This window comes from Equus caballus, chromosome 11, assembly GCF_041296265.1.
Source record: "Equus caballus isolate H_3958 breed thoroughbred chromosome 11, TB-T2T, whole genome shotgun sequence".
Lineage (NCBI taxonomy): Eukaryota > Metazoa > Chordata > Mammalia > Perissodactyla > Equidae > Equus > Equus caballus.
In genome coordinates this window covers 17799607-17817801 of record NC_091694.1, presented here as the reverse complement: position 1 = coordinate 17817801, position 18195 = coordinate 17799607, and positions in this window count along the sequence as shown.

Here is an 18195-nt window from a genome sequence, read left to right as displayed (position 1 = left end):
GGCGGGAGTGAAAACTGGTATAGCCACTATGGAAAACAGTATGGAGATTTCTCAAAAAACTAAAAATAGAAATACTATATAATTCAGCTATCCCACTACTGGGCATTTATCTAAAGAACATGAAATCAACAAGTCAAAGAGATTTATGCACCCCATGTCCATCGCAGCATTAGTCACAATAGCCAAGATGTGGAAGCAACCCAAGTGCCCATCAACAGATGAATGGATAAAGAAAATGTGATGTATACATACAATGGAATACTACTCAGCCATAAAAAAGGCAAAATCATGCCATTTGAGACAACATGGATGGACCTTAGGGTATTACATTAAGCGAAATAAGTCAGAGAGAGAAAGACAAACACCATATGATTTCATTCATATGTGGAAGATAAGTAAACACATGGATAAGGAGAATAGATTAGTGGTTACCAGAGGGGAAGGGGGTGAGGGCAGGGTGAAAGGGGTAAAGGGGCACATATGTATGGTGACAGTTAAAAACTAGACTACTGGTGGTAAACACAATGCAGTCGATACAGAAACTGATATATAATAATGTACACCTGAAATTTACATAATGTTATAAGCCAATATTACCTAAATAAAATAAAATAAAAACTTATATATAATAATATATAATATATTGTATGATATAATAATAAATTATACACATAATTTTTAATCGTTTTGGAATAATTTTAGATTTACAAAAAAGTTGCAAGAATAATACACAGTTCCCTGATGCCCCTCATCCAGTTTTCCCTGAGTAACATCTTCCATTGCCATGGCACATTTGTCACAACTAAGAGATGACATTAATACACTACTATTAATTAAACTCCAGACTTTATCTGGATTTTACCAGTTTGTCCACTGATGTCCTTTTTTCTGTTCCAGGAGCCATTCTTGGATCCCACATTGCATTTGGTCATGGTTTGGTTTTGTGGTTTTTGCACTAAAGCCTCAGGGATGTGGCAGAAAGCTAGAGTGGAGGTGAGAGAGACTTTTAGAAAACCTATGGTATAGTTTACCTTTAGTAGAATTCAGCCTTTATAGTGTACAGGACAGCGGGTTTTGATAAATGCACACAGTCATGTAGTCGCCACCACTATCATGATACAGAGCATCTCACCCCCAGCATTCCCACCTGCCCCTCAGTAGTCAACCCTTCCCCCGTCTTCAGCCCAGACAACCGCTGTTCCATTTTGATAGTTTTGCCTTTTCCGGAAAGTCATATAAATAGAATCACACAATATGTAGTCTTTTGGGGTCTGGCTTCTTTTCCTTATTAAAATGCATTTGAGATTCATCCTTGTTGCTGTTTGTATCAGAACTTCGTTTCTCTTTAGTGCGGAGCAGTGTTCCATTGTATGGATATGCTGGCTTGTTTATCTGTTTACCAGTTGAAAGACACTTGAGGGGCTCCCGGTGTTTGACAATTGTGAATAACGTCTCTACAAACATTCCCACACAGGTTTGTGTGTGTACATAGTTTGCCTTTCTCTTGGGTGAATACCTATGAGTAGGATTGCTGGGTTGTGTGGTGAGTGTATGTTTAACTTTATAAGAAAGTGACAAATTGTTTTCAAAACTGGCTGTACGACTTTGCATTCCCGAAAAGCAAGACGCATGAGTTCCAGTTGCTTGACTCAGTCAGCACTTGTTATTGTCAGGTTATAATTATTGCTGTTGTTGTTGGTATTTTAGCCATTCTTTTTGGTGTAAGTCTCAGAGTTTTATAGCCTTTCTTTCTATCTCTGCTGTCTCAGGATTCTCTGGGTACTAGAAACTTCAGGACTGCAGTTTTTAGGAAGGGTGACTGTCAGCAAGTGTGTTGAAGAGAATCAGGACAAGGCAAAGGCAGGCGGGCACTAGGGCACGGGGCTGGCAGTGGAGCGCCTGGGGGAGGCATCCAGGGTGGCAGGACCTGAAAGACCTGGCCTGTCCACTCAGGGCTTGTTGGTAGTGGGAAAGGGTCTCTCGGGGCCCAGGAGGAGGCCCCACTGCCTCGGCACCTCCCCAACCTTCCAGCCATTTCCCACAGAGAGAACGGCAATCTCCTGGGATCCCCACAGGCTTGAGCGGGGAGGAGGGGCCTGGGAACCAGAAGCCTGGCTTGCGGCCCAGTTGTGTGACACCTGAATCTTGGGGAGGGTGGCTGAGGGACCAGGTCCCTGGAGCCTCCAGGGACAACTGGGGACAGGGAGGGGCAGCTCAAGTTTCATCACTGCTTGGTGTGTGACCTGGGCTCTGACTGGGCAGCAGGATGATGCCAGGCCCTGGCCCCTGCGAAGAGACACCTTTCACCAGGAAACCACCGTCCTTTCCCAGCTCCACAGGCAGTGCCCCGGCCCAGACTTTAGGTCCTGTGGTCTAGAAGTGAAGGGACCAGAATTCAGTCAGGCCCCAGGACGGGAGCCTGGAGAGTTCAGGCGGGGGAGTGTGGGGTGTATGTGTGCCTCTGTGTCACAGGCGTCTGTGGCACCGGGAGGGTGTCGTGGAGGGACCAGTAATCTCCAAATATTTGTTTTCAGTTTGTGAGCTGTGTGACCTTGGATAAGTAATGTAGCCTCTTTGGGTCTTGGTTTTCCTTATTTTTGACTCAACGGTTTGGACTTGCATGATTTCCAAATTTCACTGAATATCAGCATCACTGGGATTTGTTTTAATAAACTACAGATTCCTAGACTCCACCACAGACCTACTGAATCAGCATCTCTGGGTCTGAGGCCCTGGCACGAAGGAGTTTAACAGTCTTCTCAAGTGCGTTTTCGAGAGGCCAGCAGGGAACGGACATCTCTCGAGAACCACGACCTAGAACTGCGCTAAATCCAGCCTGGGGCAGCTTGTGGCGGAAGTTACGGAGGCTGGTCCAGGGAGGTGGGAGGAGCCAGAGGAGGGGAGCCAATCAGTGACCTGACCAGGAGGGAGGCGGAGCCAGAGGGGGACCCAGTTAGGAGAAGGAGATGCAGCAGGCCTGGGATTCATCTTGTGAGGGAAACGCGGGGCGTATTCTGGTCAGGGAGAGAGGTGGGCTGGCGGCCAGGGAGAGAAGTTTCTGAGAAGAGAAGCCAAAGTACTTTGGCAACTGCCATCTGGATGTGGCTGCTTGCACCATGAGGCAGTGAGAAGGGCATCACGTTTGGGGTTCGGGAGGAGGAGGAGACAGTGGGGACAAGGGAAGGGGATGCGGGCATATGCCGTGTCTGCGTGGAGCCTCAGAGCAGGTCTAGGAGAAGCTGCCTCTGCCTTGAGGGGCACCATAAGCCCTCCAAACCCTGAATCGCTCCTGGGGATAAATGGCCTCTCGGGCCCTGGCTGGTCCACCCCCACTGACCCTGGCTCCACTTTGAGGACCCGAGTTCTGGTGTGCTGCTTCCTGGCTGTATGACTGAGGGCAAATCCCTCAACCTTTCTGCTTCTGTTGCCTCGTCTGTAGAATGGGGATAATAATGACACCTGCCCTACCCCTCACGGAGTTACTGTGGACATCACTTAAGATGAGGGAGGTGACAGTGCTCTGCCACCTGCAGCATGCTGTACAGTCAGCTGGGAGTGGACACTGACAGAACCCCAGGAAGGAGGGGTCCATGTCCCTCCTCTGCCATAGCTGCAGCGTCGGTACTTAAAGCCACACAAGTGACTCTCCTTTTAAGTTGTTATGGTCACAGATAATGTCCCTTTGGTGCCTCACCTCACTTGAGAGGGAACAGCTTTTGGGTTGATCCTTCCACACTTAAAATTTTTTTCACATGTATGCATGGGCCCATGGAGAATATGTGGTATTTTGTGAGTGCGAATGTGTGTGTGTGTGGCTTATTTTACATAAAGGGTATCACAGTAACATATCATTCAGCCAAATGCTTTTTTTAAACTCAAGACTTTATGTTTGAGATCTAACTGGGTCATCCTTTTGTCTATCCACCGTGTGTCTCTCCCATGTCCTCTGTTTTGCCAGATGTTAGTAGTTTCAAGAGCTCTTTTGTGCCTTTCTCGCCTGCGGCCATAAGCCTAGCAGGGTCAGTAGGAAGCCTGAGGCTGTCCAGGAAGCCTGAGTGTGAGTCAGCACCTCTGAGCCCAGAGGGAGCTTCCTCTCTGCCTGGCCCTGCATGCGTGGTTCATGCACACCTGCGGAAAGGAGAGAGAGAACAGGAGGGTGCCGCCCTGAGCTGACCTCACACCTGTCTGGGAAAAGTGGAGGGGGAAGAAGGAGGTGGGATCCCCCTCTTCTCAGGGAAGGGAACTGAGGCCCCTGCTGCCGGAGAAGACCTTGGGTGGCTATCCTCCCGGAGTACTAGCCCTGTCCCTCGGCCCCCTTCACCTGGAGCTTAGATCTTTGTCCGAAATGAGGACAGGCTATGTAATTTGCAAGGCCCAGTGCGAAATAAAAATGCAGGGCACTTGTTTAAAAGTATTCAGAATGCATTAAGCTGAAGACAGGCTCCTTCTAAGCGTGGGGCCCTGTGTGACTGCACAGGTGGCATACGCATGAAGCTGGAGCCGCCTGAAACTGTCCCCCTGGGGGGTGTGCTTAGGGTGGAGGGTGCAAAGGTGTGCCAAGGGAAATTGCTGTCATTTTTGAAGTGCTTGGGGTCTTCAAAATCAGATTGGAGAGCTCTGATTTGTCCTAACAAATAGGCCCCCTCACGACAGATAGGCCTCCATTCCTAGGATGGAGGCTGGAGACCAGAGAGGCTGCAGAGCCAGCAGGTAAATCAGAAGGCCGGGAACGGATCCTCCCTCTGTCCCTGCTAAGCTGAACGAGGGTGGGTTTGTTGCTTAGCTTCTCTGTGCCTCAGTTTCTTTATCTCTGATAAGGTCCCCACTTCACAGGCTTAGAACAGTGCCTGGCTTGTGGGGAGGGCTTAGTCAAGGTTAGACATTCTTTTCTAGAAAGACAGAATTGGGAGTGGGGTGGACAAAGATGGAGAGCACTGGATCTAGAGTCAGGAGCCCTGGGTTCCAGCTCCAGCCCCACTGCTGACCACCTGTTGACCCAAGGCAGGCCACTGTCCATTCCGAGTCTCCCTTCTAAAATCCAAGGGCGTGTGAGTCGGTGGAAGGGGGATGGCTTGTCCCTTCCAGTTCCATGATTCTGTTTCCAAGGGTGTCCACCCGTCCCTCCCACTGGCTAATTCAATCACTTGTTTTCTCTGGGATGCAGGAAGTTCTTCCTCCCGGCTGACTGCAGATCTTTCTGCTTTAAAGTCCGTTTCTCCGAGTTCTGCCCTTCATGTGAAAACAGCTGGCCGGTGACTCATTTTATAGACTAAGAAACTGAGGCACGTGAGCCATCTGCTCTCCAGATGGAACAGTCCCCGTCCCCATCTTCGATTTCCCCTTTCACTGGCCTTTCACTGTACCGCCTCCCCTGGGAATCTCCGCCTCGGCCCACAGTTAGAGACCCACACAGGTCATCCCGCCAGCCAGGTGTGGAGCTACATCCTTCACGTGTGTCTCCCTGTTCAATCATCTCCTGAAGGGAAGCAGGTCTTGCTAATCTCGCTTTACAGCGGGAGAAGCACGCTCCTGGAGCCCAGCCTGGGAGGGGCCTTCGTAGGTGACTTACAAGACCCGCTTATGCAGTGAGGCTGAGCCCTGACCCTGTGGGGCCCCGCCTTCCCTGGAGAGAGCCTTCCCCTCAGCAGTCACAGCCTGCTCTCCCTGCTGCTGACACGGGGGATGTTGTCCCTGCTAAACCCGCCCCTTGGGCATGCACAGCTCTGGCCCGATGTTGTCCCTGCTAAACCCGCCCCTTGGGCATGCACAGCTCCGGCCAGCCGCTGCCGCTCAAGAGGAACCACGGGGATGCAGACAAGAGCCAGTGGCCTTGCCAGGGGTCTGAAGCCATGCCCCTCCCACCAGACCAGGCCAGGGCTCTGATCGCTCCAGCACTATCACAATCCAGTTCCACATTTATTTACTGGGATTATTTGATGTCCATCTCCCGGCTAAAGCACAACTCTCGGGGCGGGGCCGGCATGGCTTGTTCACTGACGCAGGCCCAGCGCCTAACACGCCGCCTGGCACGTGGACGTGCTCAGGAATTTTCCACGGGTGAGCCAACAGATCTCCTGTGATTTCTTTAAAGTAAATGGCTGTAGGGGCTGACCCCGTGGCCGAGTGGTTAAGTTCACACGCTCTGCTTCAGCGGCCGAGGGTTTCGCCAGTTCGGATCCTGGGCACAGACCTAGCACCACTCATCAAGCCATGCTGAGGGGGCATCTCAAATAGCACAACCAGAGGCACTCACATCTAGAATATACAGCTATGTACTGGGGGGCTTTGGGGAGAAGAAGAAGAAGAAAAAAAGGAAGATTAGCAACAGATGTCAGCTCAGGTGCCAATCTTCAAAAAATAAATAAGTAAAGTAAATGGCTTTAAAAGTGTATTTACTCTTTTTAACAAATTCCTAGACACACATCTCTCCCAGGGTCACCAGGAACTTGTACAGACTTGGAAAAGCGCTGTCTTGTGTATCGCGTTGCGAGGACGCAGTTGTTCAGTCAGTGAGTACTGAGCACCTGTGCTGGGGCTAGAGCGGGAGCCCAGCCAGGGTCCCTGTGCTCATGGAGGTCACTTCCTAGTGGGCAGACAGGTAAAGAGCAACACAGCTCACAGCTACACGATAATGTTGAGTGATGCTTTATCCTATGGAGAAAAAGCAGGGAAAGAGGAGGGAGAAAAGCGGGTGGGTGGGCTGCGATTTTAGACCCAAGGGTCCCCAAAGCCCGGCAGAAGAGCTGGTACTTGAATAGAGGCTGCCACTGAGAGGGAACTGGGGACTTGGGGCATCCCAGATGGAGAGCAGGATTCAGAAGGAATTCCTCGAGGTCTCAGGCTCCTCAAGGACCCAGTGGGGACACAATTGGCTCCCATCAAAGTGAGTTAAAAACGCATCTGGCCCAGAGCCTGTGCCAGAGTCATCGGGCTGCAGTGGCCTCTTTCAAAGAGAGTTTACCAAAAAAAGAGGGCCGCACAGCATCCTGATGAGGACAGGGGGTTTAGAGTTTTAGGCAGAAATATGTTGAAATCCCAGCTCCAGCAGGATGAAAGTTCGTTTCTTGATCACCCCATGCCTCGGTTTCTTCATCTGTGAATGGAGATAACAGTAGCGCCTCCCCGATAGGGCTGCTGTAAGGATTCAAAGAAACAGCTTGTGTAGACCGCTCAGCATGGCGCCTGGCATGGAAGGAGAGCTGGGTACACGGGGGCCTTTACTCCCCTCGAGGTCTCTTGGCTCCCGGTGGGGCTCTTTGCTTCTCACTCATTCACTCCACAGTTATTCCACCTCCTGGTTGCAGGTACCCAGAGGAGGAACACCTGAGCTGTCCAAAGGCGGGACAGAGAGAACACCAACCCGAGAGGCAGAGCCGTGGGCCTCCATCTGCCCTTCCCACCTGCGTGAACTTGGCTGTGTTGCTTTACCTCATTGGGCCTTAGTTTCCCCAACTGTTGATGGAGGGATCTGCCTGGCAATCGCTAGGTGATTCTGCTGCTGAGCTGCTGGGCTGAGGCTGGGGTACCACCAGAGCAGCCCTCTCCAGGCGACTGAGCTGCAGAGACCCTGGCCTGGCCTGCTTGCCCGATGCTCTGCTGGGAGTGGGGTTGGGCAGAAGCCCAGGTCTGGGAACGAGCCACGGTCACTGCTGGGGCTGTCCCCTCCAAGGACCACCCATGTTAGCCAAGGCCCCTCCTGGGGACAGGAGGGAGCAGCCTTCGCAGCAGGGCAAAGGGTCCGAATCCACCTTCACGGGAAGAGGCTGTGTGGGGAGCCTCGCAGGCGCGGAAGGCGACAGTGATTGTGAGGGGGGCCGTTGAAGGAGGAGGCCACTGTGGAGGTGCTCCAGTGGTGCCAGATTGAAGGTGGCGCCAGAGAAGGAGGACCTCTGGGAGAAGCGGCTTGTCTCATTTCCTCCCAAGTCCCGTTTTCACTTCCAGCTCTGGCAGTAATTATCAAGCTTGTCTTGGGGCCCCCGCACCTTTGCATGCCCTCTCCTCCTTCCCAGCCCCCTCTCCTCCGAGTGCCCTGGGCCCTGGTACTGTCCCCTTCTAATTCCTTCTCCTTCCTCCCACATCAAAACTTTCCCTCGGGGCTGTGGGGAACTAGGCTCTAAATAGTGTTAATGCATTTATTCCGAGAGCTTTTCATGAGTTCTGTGCCAGGAACTATTATTTGGGCGCTGATGACATAGTTGTGAACAAAACAAACAAAATCCCAGCCCTCTTGAAGCTTGCATTCTAGAAAGATAAGGGACAATAATGAGGTGGTGCAGCATCTTGTTAAAATGCAGATTCTCATCCAGTAGATCTGGGGTGAGGCCTGAGATTCTAACAAGTGATGCCCAATGTTGCTGACCACAGTTTGAACGGTAAAGATTTATGTGTTATCACTCTCAGGGGTTAAAGTCTGAAAGAGAACTCCTTGAGATGGAATGACTCATCCAAAGGAATGACTACCTAATAGCGGAGCCCTGGATTGGTATAAGTGGTGGTAGGCGGGTACTTGAGGGCAGTAGGGCCACTGGACTGGTCTTCTGGGTGGCTGCTTTCTTTGTCTATGTATAAGGCTGGCTCAGCTTTCCAGCTCTGGCTCCTCAGCTCCCCATTGCTCCTGTTCAGCCGGGCTGTGGGTGAAAACATCTGGAAGGGATTCCCTGGAACTGGAGGGGATTTCCAGGCAATGAGGCTCTATGAGCCCAGCTGGGAACACCTGCCCTTGCCATCTGCTCCAGACGTCATTACAGAGTCTGTGTGAGAGGAACCCGGCAGTTCCAGCTCCTCCAAGGGAAGATCCGTGTCCTGCCCTGGGCACGTCAGGGGACTGCCCCTGCTACGGCAAGGGGCCTGCTGGGAGCCCGGGTTCCTGAGTGCGTGAAACAAGTGCCGTCCCGGTCTTCCTTTCTCCCTTTCCCTCGCGGGACGTAGGTGCCTTGGAATTCCAAAGATGCTCCGAGCGTCTTTCCAAGGACAGTGATGGAGGGGGAGGCTGCCCTGGTTGTCAGAAGCAGTGCCATCAGCCCAGAATTATCTTGTCTTCGTTAGGTAACGTTTGTCCGACACTGCCTGTGCTCTGCCCACGTGACATCTTAGCAATACCCGCTTCTGTGTGCTGATGGCCCTGTGTACTGGTGGCTTTACAGCTTGACCTCACTTGATCTGTCGGAAACTCTCTGAAACTGTTCTTATTCTCACCTTCCTACAGATAGGCATGAGGCAGCTCAGAGAGGTCAGGTTACCTGTAGGAAGTGGCAGAGCCAGGATTTACACCCAAAGTCGCCTGATACCAAAGACGAGTGTTAACCCTTCAGTGGCATTGCTTCCCTCCCTGTTCTCCTCAGAGTGGGCACTGGCCGAGATGGACGGCAGGGCTGGCCAGGAGCTCGTTCAGCTGAAAGTCTTGCCTCTCTCTCTTCTCCATCCCCACAGGTAGCTCCTTGCCCAGGGTTTAGGGTGGGCGTATCCAGCCATATTTGTCACCTGCACTGCAAAAGATCAGGCAGCACCTGTTAACAGGGGTGACGAATGACTGTCATCGAGTCTGGGAATAATTTAGAACCAAGGATGGGTCTCCTACTGTGACGTCCTCACTGGCAGCAAATGCCAGAGCTGAACACCTTAGCCCAAACCGGGAGGCCTGGGCACTCACTTGGGAACTCCCAGGGAGTCCCGGGAACAGCTTGCCCAGTCACAGGGCAGAGGGGTGGGAGAGCCAGGGGTCTGCTCTTGCTGGGGGGCTCAAGCTGCAGCATCTCTACCCTCCATCCCCAAGCCCTGCTGCCATCTGGGGATATGGGGTGGGGGGCGGGTATCACCTGATGCTAAAGCTGGTGTTTATCCCTCTGCTATTCTGTCACGTTGCCCTCCTGCCACCTCCGCTCCTTCCTCCTAGCAGGGGTGCCCCTGGGCACAGAGCCCTGGCTGAGTTGGCAGGTGGATAGCAAGTCTTGATGGGTAGAACTTGTGCCAACCACAGTGGGACAGACCCCCCGCCCCTCCCAGCTGGCTGGGCCAGACCGCAAGACTAGACAGACGACACAATGGCTCTGTCTTCACCTGCTCAGCTGCCCTTTTGTCTGCGGTGCCCTCAGCTTTAAACCCAAAACGAAACAGGCAGGTGTGACCAGGGAGAGAGGGCTCCTTGACCATGATTGGCCGAGAGATTAAGGGCCCCTGAGGAAGGGCCTTTGTTTCTGTATTTTGGTTTCACAGCCTGGGGAGATAGGAGATAGCACACATTCCCCTGAGCGGACAGGCTGTGAAAGGTCCCATGAAAGCCAGTCCATGGACTCTTGCCCATGACTGGGAGGACAAACACAGTCATTTTAAGGGGATGCACCATCTCACCTGTGGGGGTGGAAAGAGAAGACAGGCTGTGATCTCGCCCCAGGACGAGGCAGAGCCCGACGAGGACAATGGGGCAGGGAACGGAATCTCAGGATGCTTGCAGACAGCTGCTGGCGGTGGACTCGCTGAGTGTCTCCAGGCCAGCGAGGCACCCCTCTGGTCCTTGGATCTTGTGGAAAGAGGGAGGGAGTGATTTCAGAAGATGAGGGTGCAGAGTGTTGGTGAGGGAAGTAGGAGTGTTGGGGAGGTGGCCACAGGGTCGGGGGAAGAAGGAGGGGGCCGGGAAGTAGGTAGCGGGAGAGAGACGGGACAGGCCCGAGTGTGCTGTCCTCAGAGGCTGACAGGCCCCTTTCCACGGGCCTCCACCACGGCCTCCTGCTCCCTCCTCCTAGCCTGGGCACCCCTGTTCGGGAACTGTGCTGAGTTGGCAGGTGGATTAAGAAGTCTTGATGTGGAACTTGTGCCAGTCACAGTGACACAGACCCCCGAGGCCTCCACAGTCCCACCTGTCTCCCCGCTCTCCTGGCACTGCCCCCCACCAACCCACAACAGGGCTGTGCGGCCTCCACCTGCAGCGTCCACCTCCCCAGGCTCTGCTTCTGATCCTTGTCCCAGACTGAGAATTTAAGGGGTCCTTAGACTCAGCATCAAGTGGCCTGCCATCTTCTTGGTCCCACTGGAATCCAGCCTTCGCCCTGGGCCAACTTCTAGTCATAGGTTTGGATCCCAGCTCCACAGCCTTGAGATCTGCACCTGCCTTCTGCCCTGAGTCCAAGCTCCCTCTTTTGTGAAATGAGCATAATGGTGCCTCGTTCCTAGTGCTCTCTGAGGATTAAATGAGCTCCCAGAGAAATGCCCAGACAGGGGAGGGGCTCCATGACTTGGATGGTTTCTCCTCACCCCTCTGGATCAGCTCCCTCAGGTCTTGCAGCTAAATGGGCTGTTTACAAGGGCCTTGGCCAGACAGCCCACCGCTAAGGTGCATGGAGCGATCGCCCGCTAGCACCATCAGCAACAAAGGTGAGGGGTGACGGGAGCGGGCCCTGCCTGAGTGCTTCCAGAGGGCCAGCCCCTTGGCCTGCAAAAGCTGCAACCCTCACATCGACCCCACGAGGAAGGGTTGTTGTCCCTGTTTCATAGATGAGGAAACAGAAGTTCTTGCTTCTTAAATATCCTGCCTGGGTCCCACAGCTCTTGAGTGGTGGAGTCTGCATTCGAATCCGGCCCCTGTTCCTGAGCTGGCTGGGCTTTCCCCATCACTGGGCTTTGTGAGACACAGTGTCACTCAGGTGATGGGTGGCTGAAGGCTGATGGGACCAGATGAGGAGCACTGATTCTAGAAGCAAAGTCCCCAGAATGCCAAGGCCAGGGCAGCGAGGAACGCTCAGGGGGACACAGAGACCAAGAGCAAGGCAAGGCAGGTGGCCCCGGGGACCCAGGACCTGGTGGGTTGGAGGACAGGCAGGCAGAACCCAAAGCAAAACAGTCCCCCAGGACACAGCTACGACTGCGGGGTGGCGAACGCTGGAAAGCTGGGGCCGCTGGGAGCGCGGAGCAGCTCGTGCAATTCCTTCTGGATGACACTTTCTTTCCCAATCTAACAGCAGCCAATAGGAAAAACTATTTACTCTACAAAAATCCAACAGATAGGCAGGACCTTCCAGCATTTCACAGAGCCCTGAAACTCCATCATATTTTCAAACCAAGCTATTTCTCCCAGAATCCCACAAAAGGGCCAGGCACAGGGGTAACGCAGACTCGCCCAAGGTCAAAGACGCTATTCCAGGTATGAATTTTATTGCTGACCAGGCGACACTTGAAGAGGCTCAGAAATCTGGGCGAGAAAAAGTCCCTGGTTGTTATTGTTTCGAACGGCCTGAGAGGAAGAAAGGGCTCTTTGTGGAGCAATGGAAGGGATCCAGCCAGAGGCGAGCCCCTGCCCTCCTGGGTAGGAATCGTCTTTTCCATCAGCAGTTTCTGCTTTGCAGGCCCGTCTCACTGTTGGGCAGCATTCTGCCAGGGGCAAGAACACGTTTAGATGCACCCCTTTCTCAGCCCAGGCGCAGGTATTTCCACACAAGGACCTGAATGTTGATCTATTCCAGCCCATTCTAGCCATCGTTAGTTAGAAATATTTTGACAAATAGTTTCTTTAAAAGTACTATTATTCCCTCCCCTCTTTGTGTTGTTTCTCTTTTTTTTTCCTCCCAGAACAATGTAATTCTCTAACAAAATTTGCATGTGTAAGGCCACAACAACGTTAAATTGAAATGCAGCACTGGGTCCTCCTAGACACGGATGGCATGCGTGCGTGACAAGAGTGTAAATCCAGGTGGCCACCAGCACCTACGGCTCCTCCAGATCAGGCCTGCCATGGTCACGGCCCCCACGGTCACTGTCCTCCGGCTCTGTCTACCGCACACCTGTGTCTTCTTTCTCCATCTGTCCCAGCCCCCGAGCTGTGGTGTGAGTCAGTGAGACCTCTTCCCAGGCTGGGGGGCCAGGGGCCAGGATGCTCAGTAAGGATGTTCCCAGGAGCACTGAGGGGCCAGCGGCGGAAGGCTGATGGGACCAGCTGAGGAGCAGCGATTCAGAAGAGAAGCATCCAAATTGCTGAGGCTGGGGCAACAAGGCGTAAAGGGACATCTCAACTCTTGAGGGCTTCTGGCTAAGGAGGTAAGATAAGCTTTTCAAAGTGTCACTGAGGCTGTGGCCTCCGTGCAGAATGCAGTGACAGTGAGAGAAAGGTTGTTGGGTTGGCGAATGTGGGAGACTGTCCATTCCCTCCTTTTCTATGTACGCTTGTCAATCTCCCACCGAGAGGTGGAACCGCTTCCTGCCCTCCTCTTGCACCTGGGCTTTCCTTGGTGATTTGCTTGACCTGTAAAAGATGGTGGAAGTGACACTGGGGATTTCTAAGGCCAGATCCTAAGAACCTTGCTGCTCCTGTCTGAGCCTCTAGGGACTTGGGGCCTTGAGCTGCTGTGTAAGACCGACTTCTCTGAGGCTGCCATACAGTGAGGAAGCTCGAGGTGCCACGGGGAGACACCAAGCAGGGAGAGAGATCTGCAGCCCACCCTCCATCGGTTCCAGCCCCCGGCCATTGGAGTCATCAGAACTGCGGCCGCAAACCTCCTGGAGCAGAGTTGCCATCCCCTCCGTGCCCTGTCCAAAGGCCTGACCCACAGAATGGTGAGACATGGTGACAATTCCTTGTTGTTTTAAGCCACTTAGTTTTTGGGTTTGTGTCACGCATCAATAAATGAGCAGAACTGGGGGAGGGGCATGTGTAAGTGCCAGGGATCTCTGTTGACACAACCCATCCCTTAAGACAGTACCCGCCTTCTCTGTTCCCCTAGGCCTCCGCCACCATGGCCCTCCTAAGCCCTGGCAGTCCCATCCCCAGGCCAATCCCCATTCCTATCCAGTTTCCTTCTAGAAGCTCAGGTGGGGAATGAATTTGCTGCTTGATGGAGAACGAGGGAACACTGAGAGAAGGGCAAAGATTCCATGCAGCCTGTGTCTGGGGAGGGTCCTGGTGGCCTGGCTGGTGTCGGGGAGGGAGTGGGAGCCTGCGTGCTCGGTGGCTGTGAGACTCCTTCCAAGGAAGTGATGTTTTGAACTGAAGCTCGTTCCTGCCTCCCTTCCAGAACTCGTAGCCAGGGTCTCCAGCCATCTGCTGGACTCTGCTCAGAACCTCCCTCACGCCCCTCAAATCCAGCACATCCCAAACCAGAGCCTTCTCTACACCCACCTTAAGGCAATTTCTCATCCTCCCTTATCTCGGCCAGGGGTGCAGCAGTCACTGGGCCCACACAGCTGTGGACAACCGCCCTCCAAGGACAGAACCTGCCCACCTGAAGCTGGGGCCAGCGAGAACTTGCCCAAGTGGCTGGAGGTTGGTTCTAGGGGCCCCAAGTCGGGGCGGGGTTTAGGGCCCTCCGGGTAGGAGCCGAGGTGGAAGGATTGTGGAGAAGGAGCTGGGCAGATCCCAGCCCAGGTCGTAGGCAACCCCAGGGTTCCTCCTGGAGAGGAAAGTGGTCCTGAGGCTGAGTCGTGGGGGCTGGGAGATGCCCCCAGGAGGCTAAAAATTCCCGTCTCAGAATGCCCTCTGCCTCTTCCCTCCCCCACCTCCCACTCCCTCGTTTCTGGAGCAGCCATCAGGAAAGGCTGTGGCTTCCTGCTTCTTGGGTTCCTCGCATCCCTCCTTCCTTTTCTATTCCCTGGTCAGACCTGGCTCAGCTTGTCATCTTCTCATCCCGTGGCCCAGCCTCCCTCTGTTACCGCGCCAGGTTCATTTTTGCCCATTGCCTGGAAAGCCAAACACGGAGATGACAAGATGGCAGGAGAGAGAGGGTTAATCACAAGGCAGCCATGTGAGGAAACTGGAGAACGAGTCTCAAATCCACTTCCCCAAAAATGGGGGCTCAGGAACCCTCACGGGGTGGGGGGCAAGGTGGTCTGAAGTGTGGAGAGAGGTGATTGGCGGCAAGGAACAGTGAGGTGATTGATGATCTGTGTGCACAAGCGCAGTCAGACTCCACGCCTCTTCATAGCGCGCATGCTCACAAAATGGTGGTGTGAGCATGATCTGAGGGTGGAGTTTTTAGCCTCTTGACGTCAAAAGGTCACTCATCGGACACCTGTGTGATGGGTTGGTGGTCTCAACTGGCCTGAAGTGGACAAGAGGGTCCTAATTTCTGAAAAACAGCTCACACACCCATTACCATGGTGACCCAGGCTCCAGGGAGATGTTGTCTGTAGGAGCCTAGTGGGAGTTGGGTAGCATAGTCCCTAAGCAGCATAGTTAACAGTGGGTAAACAGCTAAAAGCTGTAATCAGTAATTGCAAAAAGGAAAAGAAACTTTAGTTCCTAGCTACTCAGTCATCAGTGGCTACCTGTTCACCAGTTTCCCCTCTAGTCCCGTCTTCACCACCCCCCTCCCCACCCCCCTGCCCAACATCACTCTTCTGAAGTCCCCTCTCATCACAGCATCCACCTGCCTGAAGACCTCCAGGTGCTTCCCGCTGCCTTGGGATGAAGCCCCTCCGTGGCCCAGTGGCCCCAGACCTTTGACCCTGCCCATCCTTCCCACCGGGCCCCAGCACGAGCTCCTGGCTCCCGCTGCTCTGGCCTCCCCATGGGTCCCAGACCTCCTCCTCCGTGCAGCCCTCCTCTCTGCCTTTGCTGACCGCAAGCCTGCTGGGGCTTTCAGCTTCCTGTCCAGTCTGGTAGCCAGTTGCCCCCATGGTTGTTGAGCCCTGGGAATGTGGCTAGTGAGCCTGAGAAATAAAATTTTCATTTCATTTACATCAATTTAAATGTAAAAACTGATACTCAATTCAGTTATTGGAAAACTTTTAAATATGTTTGGAGCCATTTGAATGTGAACCTACCTTTTCAACTGTAAATTTAATGAAATCCAAAAGCAGATCTAATATATCCAGTGAAAAATACTTGTGTCTGAATGTAGCATCCACATTGAGATGTGCCGTAAGTGTAAAATACACGCTGGATTTTGAAGACTTCATACAAAATTAAAAAGGCATAAAATATCCAACAATTTTTATCAACTACATTTTGGAATAACCATATTTAGGATATTGAATTAATATAGACAGCAAAGAGCAAAAATATATCTTAAAATTAATTTCATCTTCTTTTATTTTTTACTCTTTTAATGTGGCTACTAGGAAATTTAAAATTATATGTGTGGCTTGAATTCCATTTCTATCGGATAGCACACAGGTAGACCACTGATTCAGCCTGTGATTGACAATTCAGCCCCGCTCTGTCCTCACCTCCCCAACACCCTCAGGCTCAAAAGCCGGCATCTTGGGCTTATGTGTGGCCCATACCTAGCATGCTGATCTTGGGGTGACACGTGCATGTTTGTAAGTACATCTGTGTATCTGTGTGGCCTTGTGCACATAGGTCCCTACCCACACATGCGTGCATGTCTGCATCCAGACCTCTCCGTGTCTTCAGTGTGTGGGCACCCAGAGGGGCCCCCTGCATGAAGGCACGCACAGGCTGGTGTCTGAATGGGAGCCCAGTGCCCACGGGAGTTGATGTGGGGACAAGGCCTCAGGCTGGTTGTCCACCCCCGGGGATGCTGGAACAGACAGTGTTTCCTTGCCAACTTGATGACAATGTCATGTAGGACAGAACCAACAGCTTCCCTGAAATCAAGACAGACGACAGCTCCTTGTCGCCCCTCGCCGATGAGGCCCGTCATTCTATCACTGGGGAGGAAATTAAATTGGTCTGGCACAGTTTGCTGTTCCCAAAGCCAATTTGGTCATGGCTGTGTAGTGTGTTATGCACTTCTGGGTGGTGCCTAATTGATCATCTGGTTTATTGATAAATTTCCGAGGTATGGTCTGTAGAGCTAACCACACCACAGGAAGTCAGGAGGATGTCTTTGTTCCTTTTCTAAAGATAGCAAACAACCCATCCATCTCTCATCCATCCATCCACACATCCGTTCATCTGTTGAGTCCTTCAGTTATTCAGCCAGTGTATACTGAGCACCTACTGTGTGCTGGACAGTGTGCAGAATAAAAAGAGCTGTGGGGTGAAAGTCTGGAACACCGGATTCCAACAGCAGTCCTTGGGCAGGTCTCTGCTTTCCCTGGGCCCCGGGTCCCCTCTGTAGAATGAGGGGGTTCACTGAAGATCTCGAGGCCTCTGCCGGCTCTGGCACCTCAGAGCAGGCCGATTTCCCGGGCAGAGAGTTCTCATTTCCAGGCAGTGGTCCTCTCCTAGACCCCGGCGCTGCTTGGGCGGTATACTGGCATGAGGGGAACACAGGACTCCGGGGTCTTGAGCACCGCTCCCTTCCACAGGCTGAGAGCCAGGAAGGGGGTGACCTTGAAACACAGAGGGTTCGGATTAAGTGGGTATTTGTGAGTTTGGTTGGACCTCAGAGCTCTGGAGGGACCAGGCTGAGCAGCAGTGGCTTAGTCCATTTGGGCTAAAACTATAGACTGGGTGGCTTACACAGCATTGATTTCTCACAGTTCTGGAGGCTGGGAAGTCTGGGATCAAGGTGCCAGCCAATTCTGTGTTACACACAAACATCGTCTTGCTGTGTCCTCACAAGGCAGAAGGGGCAAGGGAGCTCTCTGGGGTCTCTTATAGCGACTCTAACCCCATTCACGAAGGCTCCCAGAGGCCCCGCCTCCAAACACCATCACGTGGGGGATCAGGTTTCAACACATGAATTTTGGGGGGAACAAAACATTCAGCCCTTAGCGAGCGGAACCTGGAATTGGTGCTTTGGCGGCTGTGGCTTGTGCCGTGGAGTCCCTCAGCCCCTGGAGCAAGCGGGGTCGCCCTTCTAGTTCCTAACCCTCTCCACAGGCAGCGTGTGTGTCTGGGCAATTCCAGGGCTCCTCTCCCTGGTACTGAATAAGCCCTCACCATTGGCGGCCCTGGCCTTCCTGCCTCGCGGCTGCCCTGCCACCCTGGGCTGGCCTTGTTTCTGCACCTTCTTCTCAGCACCCTGCCCATTGGGTGGAACGCCCACCCCTGGGGCTCTGGGGCGTCTCATCCAGCTGGCTGTCCTAGGCCCCCGAGACCCCTTCCAGGGCCTCCTAGGAACCTTTTCCTCAGCCTGGCTGATGGGTGCAGAGTGATGGAGCTGTGCTGATGTGGCTATCGAGGACTCTAAATTCCTACCGCGAAAGTCAGACACAGCAGAAGCGTCCTCAGACCCGGCCCATGCTCATCAGTCTTCGTAATGAAGGTGCCTGATTGCAGGCTGTCTGGGTCGTAGTCGGGCGGAAGCAGAGGCGCAGGACGGGAGACGGGAGAAGCTTTGTCTCTGAGCTGTGGCTGCTTTG